This window comes from Lissotriton helveticus, chromosome 6 (assembly GCF_964261635.1).
Source record: "Lissotriton helveticus chromosome 6, aLisHel1.1, whole genome shotgun sequence".
Lineage (NCBI taxonomy): Eukaryota > Metazoa > Chordata > Amphibia > Caudata > Salamandridae > Lissotriton > Lissotriton helveticus.
In genome coordinates, this window is record NC_136067.1 from 18,102,147 (window position 1) to 18,111,869 (window position 9,723).

At 50.7% G+C, this 9,723-nt stretch overlaps 1 pseudogene; it reads right to left on the reverse strand.

Annotated features, from left to right (window-relative positions):
• Positions 1-6,446: 6,446 nt before the first annotated feature.
• Positions 6,447-9,086, reverse strand: LOC144765635 (28S ribosomal RNA; annotated as a pseudogene).
• Positions 9,087-9,723: the final 637 nt, after the last annotated feature.

The window sequence follows — 9,723 nt, forward strand, 5'->3', positions numbered from 1 at the left end:
GTTTGAATTGGTCTTCAGAGAAACCAAACGTACGTAAGGTATCCATTTTTTTATATATTTATAAAATTCTTTCAGCACCCACTCTCCAGCTCAAAGAGCTGTAGAACAATCTCAAAAGGTAGAGAGTTTCCCAGGGACCAGAAAGGACTGGGTATCAACAATTTTAACAAAAAAGAAATCCTTTCTGTGTATTAGTCTTTCTATAAGTGACCAACAGGCCTACACATTTAACTCATTTGGTGTTACTTTTAGGTTTTAAGCAGTTTTTCAACATTAGTACGCCACACTAGAATATCATTTTGGTTACTCTCAAAGTTTTTTATTTAAAATGTTTTTTTTCCGTAAACTATACACGCAAAATAATTGGCAAAACAATACTATGGCGAGAATGTGGCACAGACATAAAGTAAATGCAGGGACATGATGCCTGCAAAATTAAATTAATCAAATAATGAGGGTCAGATTCGGGAATACGGGGGACTCGAACTCGTGGCACGGTAGTCAAATAGGGATAATAAAACTACAAAAATGGTGCCGAATTTTGCCGCGCAATAAAGCAATTTACTTCAATCAACGAGACAATTGCTAACCAATTTAGGATACGTATGGGTATTTAAGGCGGATACAATGTAACCAGCTCAATCGAAAGCAGCCAAAGCAGGAAGCGGTCGCAAGCAATTTTCTCGGTGCCGGCAATGAGAAGGTAAGCGTTCGGGGAATGTAAAAGCTGACGGGGGCTGCGCTACTTGAGTAGGAGGACGGTAATAGTCCGGGTAATGCAAAAGCTGATGGTGGCTGCGCTACTTGAGCAGGAGGACGGTAATAGTCCATGCACCATTGAAAGAGTAGGCGAACAGTGGGGAACTTTTACCGCCAGTGAGAATAATGAACATAAATTGGGGCTTGATGTTCTGAAAGAACAGGCGAAGGGTGAGGGACCCGCTCCCAGGAATAATAACGAAGGATTACGGGGCTTTATTTGAAGAGAGCGAGATATTGGGCGAAAAGTAAACAGTAGATGCCCATGTTAAGGCGGCAGATGCAATATACAGACGAAATATCAACACGTCTCTGTTCCCATCTTAAGATGATCTATTAACCTTTCAGGTAAAAGAACAGACCAAAGTAAGATTATCGCTCCAAACAAAAAGTCAAGGCGCACTCTGGACCAATGCCAAACCCGTCAACTAAACAAGGTATGTATGACATACCAACTGCCCTAGAAGCATAGAAGATAGGGTTATTAGAACATGGTGAAAATAATGGAGGTGATGATACTTAAATACACCACTATGTCACTCCAAATATAGGTTGGCAGACACCACTGGAGAGGGTGCAAGAAAGAAAGAGCCAGAGTGTAAGCATTGAGTAATAATTTGCCAGGTGGGTATCAGCCAAATTACTCCTCTAAGCCAAACCTACTTAAATAAGTAGGCCAAAAACTCTTTAATCAATCAATGTGTTGTCTACAGGCGCAGTAACATTATCAAATGTATGTGGCAAAGTAATACCACCAAACGCTTGTGGGCCAGACTGGAAAACAGTACCAGCTTTGACAGACACCCATATTTTAAAGGGATATATAAAATCTCTATAAGTGAGTAAATTATGAAATATGGATGCACTAGCCAATACCATTATCTCCAGCATGGTGCATAATTCCCTGCTTTTCTTTTTGTAGAAAGTCAATAAGAGAATAAGATTTTGGTGCTACCGAGGAGAAGCGTAACGCCATATAGGAATAAAGAAGTCCTGAAAGATCAATACAAGGACTGAAATCCCTAAAATTTCAAGTAAGGGGACCCAATATATTAAAAAGTAACCACTGGTAAATTAGTCCACAACTAGAATAAAAACTCTCCTTAGGAAAATATATTGATTATATTTATTTTTTCCTTTTTTAGAAAGAAGCTATCACGTTTGTTTTAATTATTTCGTCTGTCCTGAGGAAGGTGCCACAAATGCAATCTACGCACCGAAACGCGTCGACAAATAGGACTTATTAATTATTAATGAATTGTATTGTTTTGATTTACTTAATGTGAATACACAAATATTGTTTGAACCAGGTGTGACTCTGAACTAGAAACCGTAACCCGGAATTGTTAGATAGCAGTTATAAGTGTAACAGAGCACACTTTTTAAATGATTTAAAGTGTGATATAAAGTTTGTGAATATACATGTTCTTCTTTTTAAAAAAAAGTTTTTACGGAAAAAAAACATTTTAAATAAAAAACTTTGAGAGTAACCAAAATGATATTCTAGTGTGGCGTACTAATGTTGAAAAACTGCTTAAAACCTAAAAGTAACACCAAATGAGTTAAATGTGTAGGCCTGTTGGTCACTTATAGAAAGACTAATACACAGAAAGGATTTCTTTTTTGTTAAAATTGTTGATACCCAGTCCTTTCTGGTCCCTGGGAAACTCTCTACCTTTTGAGATTAATATTTCTTTACAAATACTCTAAAAATCATTTAAAAAACATCTAAGTAAAGAAATTACAAATAAAAACTTGTCAAAATATTACCTGAATATTTATAACATCCCACCCAAAGCCACAATTAACCATATTAATAAAATTACATGAATATTAATATTCCATTCTCTAAAATTAATAAAAATTGTAATATAGTGCGTAGTAAAGGCATGTGCATTGTAAAAGCATGCAATGTAATGGTGAAAACTTTGTAGTGAAGGCGTTACGATGCAATGCCTGTGTTGTAATGGACATCTCCCCTTCTAGCGCCATCCTTTCATCCTCAGATTTTTCCAAACCATTTCTCCTTTAAACACATACCTCAGATTGTGGCAAAGGCCATTTTATCCTCTATGCAGACCATGCCCCTTTGACCTGTATTAGCAGAATCAAGTGTAACAATCACAGGGTTCTTGTATGGCTTCTCTCTCTCCTACCCTTCCAATTTGAGGTCCGCCATCTGCATGGTAGGGACCATGCTAACACAGATTTTCTACCCCAGATGCCTATTTTCCCACGGCTGGAAAATCTTAGGAAGGGGATGTGTAGATGGGAAAATGAATTGGAGGAGAACTAAATTCAATGGAATGTCATCTATATGGCGCTCTAACCTGAATACTCTTCCTTCTCCCTGTAGCCCGCCAGTCTTCTATTGCCCTCACAAGAGGCGCGAGTACCAGCTTCATACAAAACTAGCAATCCCGTTCACAAGACCAAATTAGGACCAATCGAAGGGCTAGGCGGTTGTTTCAAAGACCAGAATCTGGAACTAAGGAGAGAGAAGACAGAAAATGCGGCAAATGACTGAAAGAAACTGGCTCTATATATACTTCACCAAACTGAGGTACAGTGTGTATAGAGTCCAAGAGTCCCCAATGGTAGGCAAAGGTTAAAGTTAGATAGAACCTTACTCTCTAAAGTGGTAGCTTGGTCAAACCATAAGGCAGTATCCGAGGACAGTGTTACACATTTGATGTACACACTCTTTCAGCAAATGAATTCACACACTCAAGAACTGAACTCTAGGCCAATTGTTGTAAAAAAATATACTGTTGTTTTATTTTTCTAGAAATAAGCAAACATGGCACAGGTAAGCATATCAATACTTTGCAGTAATATGATACTTTGTTTGTAATACAGTTAAAACATGCAGTAGAGGTTATACTGGTTTTGGTTTACAGATAAAGTAGCAGATTGCAACACTTAAGGGCCAATTCCGATCTCGTTCGGAAAGTATCCCGACTGAATCGGTCAGACTCCCACGAACACGTAGCAGGCATCGTAAGCAATTGTTTGGAACTTTGTATGATTCGGTGGGAAACCAGGGCTGGAGAGCCTCCCGCGGACCTCCCCCGTGCCCAGACCCTTGGCTAGCTTTCAGGATGGGGCGGCTCCTGCAACCCGGGTCCCGCTGGTAGGAGCTCAAGCACCGGTCCCAGTCCCTGCTTCCGAACCCTAGCCAGACTGGGGAGAGCCTCCCCAGTCCACGGTGCACCCCAGTCCCTGGACCATCGGCTGCCTTGCAGGACGGGGGCTCAAGCACCCCAGGCCCACCAGGCAGAGCTTTCAAGCCCCAGGCCCGGTCCCAGCTTCTAACACCCAGCCAAGCCATGGGGAGCCTCCCTGGAACCCGGCAGACCCAGGTCCTGAGCACCCAGATCCTCGGCTGGCTTGCTGGGCGGAGGGGTTCCTGCACCACAGGGCCTGCCGGATGGAACTCAAGCCCAGGGCCAGGTCCCAGTCCCAGTCCCAGCTTCCAAACCCTAGGCCAGGCCAAGGAGAGCCTCCCTGGTCCCTGATGGACCCTCTGTCCCCAGTGCCCAGACCCTTGGACAGCTAGCAGGACAGAAGGGTTCCCACACCACCAAGCTTACTGGACGGAGCTCAAGCCCCGGGCCTGTTCCCAGTCCCAGTATCCAAACCCTAAGCCAGCCCGGGGAGAGCCTCCCTGGGCCCCCAATGTAACCCCATGTCCCCAGCACCCGGACCCTGGGCTGGCTTGCAGGACGGGTTTCTCCAGCACCCCATCGCCTGCCGAGCAGAGATCAAGCACCGGGCACGGTTTCTGCTTCTGAACCATAGCCAGGCCGGGGAGAGCCTCCCTGGGCCCAGATGAACGCCCGGACCCTCGGCTAGCTTGCAGGATAGGGAGGCTCCAGCAACCCCATGGCCAGCCAGACAGAGCTCAAGCCCTGGGCCTGGTCCCTGCTTCCAAACCCTAGCCAGGGTGGGGAGTGCCCCCCTTGGCCCAATGAACGCCCGGACCTCGGCTGGCATGCAGGATGGGGAGTCTCCAGCATCCCCATGGCCTGCTGGACAGAGCTTAAGCCCTGGGTCCGGTTAATGCTTCCAAACCCTAGCCAGGCTGGGGAGAGCCCTCCTTGGCCCCGATGAATGCCTGGACCTCGGCTGGCTTGCAGGAGGGGAGGCTCCAGAACCCCATGGCCTGCCAGACAAGGCTCCAGCCCGGGCCTGGTCTCAGCTTCCAACACCCAGACAGGCCAGCAGGGAGCCTTCCCAGGCCCTGATGGACCCAGGATCCCTGCAACCAGACCCTCAGCTTGTTTTCTAGCAAGCTGAGAGCAAGGCTCCATCGCCCCATGGCCTTCCGGACAGAGCTCAAGCCACAGGCCCGGTCCCTGCTTCCGATCGATAGTCAGGCCAGGGAGAGCCTCCCTTGGCCCTGATGAATGCCCAGAACCTCGGCTGACTTGCAGGGCAGAGCTCAAGCCCCAGGCCTCGGCCCAGCTTCGAACACTAGCCAGGCCAGGGAAAGCCTCCCAGGGGCCCTGGTATACCCCGTCCCTAGCACCCAGACTCTCGGCTTAAACGAAGGAGGGTTAAGCCCAGGCCACCTCCTCTCCTCAACGGCCTACCCGGCGAGCCCATTTTTCTCCACTATTAAGCCTCCACGTAGTGGGGGCTTACAGAAGTTTGGGGAAGGACAAAAGTTGGAGTTCACCTGGCCACCAGCATGCAGGGCCATCTGGTTGCCCAGCCAGCAGGGCTGTCTGGTCGTGCAGCCAGGTGACCAGATGACACAGGATGACCCAGCCCCAGATGGCCTGGGAGGGTGCCATACACAGTTGCCCTGGCAGACCAGCAAGGGTGGCTATGCACTCCAAGGTAGCTGCTCAGGAGGCTCCTTCCCCGGGGCTGCCCCTGCTCGCCTCTCTGCTTGACTTGACTGGGAGCAGCGGGAGGGAAGGGTAGGCCCGGCCGGTGCAGGCCATCTAGTCGCCCTGCTGACCCACAAAGGATGGTGGCCCCTGTCCCCGCACCCTGATGGGGCAGGGTCAGGAGGGGGAAGCCCCGTGCTGGAGGGCACATGGTGGAGGTGGCCTCCCACAGGCCCATATTACCCCCTCTGTGTCAATCCCACTGGCCCAGCAGCAGTGAGACCCACCCCTGGGTGTGATGGAGGAGGGCATCCATGGGCGCCCATGCACGGAGAGACAAAAGCTTTGCTTGGAGTGTTCTGTCCTCCCTGAGCTCACCTTAGAACACCTGCGATATTGTTTGACAGGTGTACCACCCTAGTCAAACCAAAATCACCACCTGCAACTGTCCCCGGAGCGGTCATATTTACTCCCGCCATTAAGAGAGTCATAGTTACTCCTGCCGTTTACCCGTGCTTCATTGAATTTCTTCACTTTGACATTCAGAGCACTGGGCCTTCGCGATGCTTTGTTTTAATTAAACGGTCGGATTCCCCTGGTCTGCACCAATTCTAAGTCAGCTGCTAGGTGCCGACAGAGGCAGAACGTCAGCCCCCGGGGAGAGAGGACGGTAGAGGTGACCAACGCAGCTTGAGCAATCGACAGAAAGGGCCTAGCTCATGTCCAGAGCCACCGCCGCCCCAGAGGGAGGTGCCTTGTCCAGCCATGACATGCGCCCAACCCCGCTTCATGCCCCAGCCCGACCTACCCAGTCCTTAGAGTGAATCCTTTTCCCAAAGTTTTGGATCTGACTTGCTGCTGTTCATCTTAGAGACCTGCTGCGGATATGGGTACGGCCTGGTGCGAGATTTACACCATCTCCCCTAGATTTTTAAGGACCAGCAAGAGCTCACCGGATGCCACCGAAACTACAATGCTTTCCAGGGCCAGGTGTACCCATTCCATGGTACCCCACTCTTCACAAAGAAAGGACAACTCTACCCGGGGCTCCCGCCGGCTTCTCCGGGATCATTTGTGTTACCACACTGGATGCCCTGAGAGCGTCCATCTCCGCCACTCCAGGTTTGGGGATCTGAACCCAACTCTCTTTCGATCGGCCGAGGGCAAAACGCCATCGCCCGTCCCTTCGGAACGGCACCTGCCTATCTCTTAGGAACGACTGACCCATGTTCAACTGCTGTTCACATTGAACCCTTCTCCACATCGGCCTTCAAAGTTCTCATTTGAATATTTGCTACTACCACCAAGATTTGCACCTGAGGCGGCTCCACCGGGGGCCCTTGCCCCGGGATTCCGTGTGCACCGTAGCGGCCCTTCTACTCGTCACAGCTTAGCCCCTGTGGCTCTCTGCACTGGTGACGGACGCGTATGGGCCCGACGCTCAAGCGCCATCCATTTTCATGGCTTATTGATTCGGCAGATCATTGATTACACATGCCTTAGCGGATTCCAACTTCCATGGCCACCGTCCTGCTCTCTATACAACCAACACCTTTTCTGGGGTCTGATGAGTGTCAGTATCAGGTGCTGAACCCGGCATGCGGTTCATCCCACAGAGCCAGTTCTGCTTACCATAAGTGGCCCATTAGGCACTCACATTCCATGCCAGGCTCCATGCCAGGGAGCCGGGCTTCTTACCCATTTTATCATTTGAGAATAGGTTGAGATCGTTTCAGCCCCAAGACCTCTAATCGGTCCGATTCACAGAGTTATCTTAAAACAAAATCCTAAACGTACTACTTTTGGTATTCACAGAATGCACTTACTACTTTTGGTATTCACAGAATGGATTTACAACAACTAACTTTACATCTGCACTCGGCAGGAGATTCCGGCCCGGAGGAGGAGATTCCATCCCTGAGGCAGAGATTCCAGGCCGGAAGTGGGAATTCCTGCCCAGAGGTGGGACTTCCGGACCAGAGGTGGGGATTCTGGCTGGTGGCAGAGATTTAGCCATGGCTGGAATCCCTACCTCCGGCCCGAAGACCCTCCTCCGTGCCGGAAGACCCACCTCCAGGCTGGAGGTCCCACCTCCGGGCCAGAAGTCCCACCTCTGGGCCGGAATCTCCGCCTCTGGGCCAGAATTTCCGGCCCGAGTGCAGACGTAAAGTTAGTAGTAGTAAATCCATTCTGTGAATACCAAAAGTAGTAAGTGCATTCTGTGAATACCAAAAGTAGTAAGTGCATTCTTTGAATGCCAAAAGTAGTAAGTGCATTCTGTGAATGCCAAAAGTAGTAAGTTTAGGATTTTGTCTTAAGTTAGTTCTGTGAATCGAGCCCACAATTCACTTAACAAGATAAAACTGGGGGCTCAGAGCATCAGCTATCTGAGGGAAACTTTGAAAGGAACCAGCTACTAGATGGTTTGATTAGTCTTTCGCCCCTATACCTAAGTCGGATGACCGATTTGCATGTCAGGACCACTACGGACCACCACCAGAGTTTCCTCTGGCTTCGCCCTTCCCAGGCATAGTTCACCATCTTTCGGGTTCCATCAGGCACGCTCATGCTCCACCTGACGGAGCAGGTGAGATGGGCCGATGATGCGCTCGCTGCTGGAAGTGTGGCGGGATCCTACCTCAGCCAGCAAGCGCCAGCCTTCACCTTCATTGCCCCACAGGGTTTCGCACATCCCTCAGACTCACGCACTTTTAGACTCCTAGGTCCGTGTTTCAAAACAGGTTGGGTGGGTAACCGACATCTCCTCAGAACCCTGGCACCTGGCATGGGCCTCCCCGCCCAGCGGCGCAACACTATTGGGGCACACTGAGAACAGTCCACCCCAGTCGACTGTTGCACCGGGAGCAGGGGGCCTGTCCCCCCTTCAAAAGCCCCAGCACGCCCTGAAAGGCAACCGGGGAAGGGTGCCCAGGGGAGGGCGCAGAGGCTGTCAAATCTCCCTTGGCCCCACGGACACAGAGAAGCTGCTGCAAGGGGGACTGTAACACCCTTTGCCTGAGCGAAGGGCCACCTGCCACCCTAAAGCGTTCTCAGCCAACCCAGAGCCTGTCGCGACGCACTGCCTGCGGGATATGCGCCCAGCGGGGGCCAGGTACGTCCCGGGCGCCAGTCCCGTGGAGGTGATCTGGAACTCCCGGGCTACCAACCCTCCTGCCGGGTTGAATCCTCCAGGCCGACTGCACGGATCCCATCCATTAACCTCCCGATGGTTTCACGCCCTCTTGAACTCTCTCTTCACAGTTCTTTTCAACTTTCCTTTACGGTACTTGTTGGCTATCGGTCTCGTGCATGTATTTAGCCTTAGATGGAGTTGACCACCCGCTTTGGGCTGCATTCCCAAGGAACCTGACTCTGAGAAGAACTTATCCTGGCTGAGAGGCAAGTGCTTACCCGGGCCTCAGGGTGCCGCGGCAGGCGGGCCCGGGTGCTGACCTCCCCTGTCTCATCATCGCCGGACCACACAGAGGTCTGACTTAGCAAACTTGGAGAAAAATTACCATCAGGAAGGGGCTGAGAGGCAGGTGTGTACCTGGGCTCCTGGGGGCCCCGGCAGGTGGGCCCGGGTACTGCCTTCCCCTGTCTCAGCATTGCTGGATCTCACGGAGGTCTGACTGAGCAAACTCAGAGAAAAATTACCATCAGGAAGGGGCTGAGAGGCAGGTGCATACCTGGGCTCCTGGGGGCCCCAGTGGGCAGGCCCGGGTTCAGCCTTTCCCTGTTTCAGAATCGCCGGTCCTCACGGAGGTCTGTCTGACCCTCTCTCTAGTAATCCGGAGAAAAATGACCCCCCTTTCTTGTAATCCATGCACACGAGGTGACAGAGGGGATCAAAGGCTCGAAAGTACCCACCTCCTGGAGCCCTCGTCGGGATCGGGGAGGCAAAGGAGCCCTCATATGGACTTCCAGGGAATCCCAGCCATCTGGTCACCCTATAGGAAAGCATAGCGTGCGACCAGATGGCCGAGGGGATAGGTGCGACCAGATGGCCGAGTGGTTAGGTGCAACCAGATGGCCGAGGGGATAGGTGCAACCAGATGGCCGAGGGGATAGGTGCAACCAGATGGCCGAGGGGATAGGTGCGACCAGGTGACCGGGCACAAAAGGG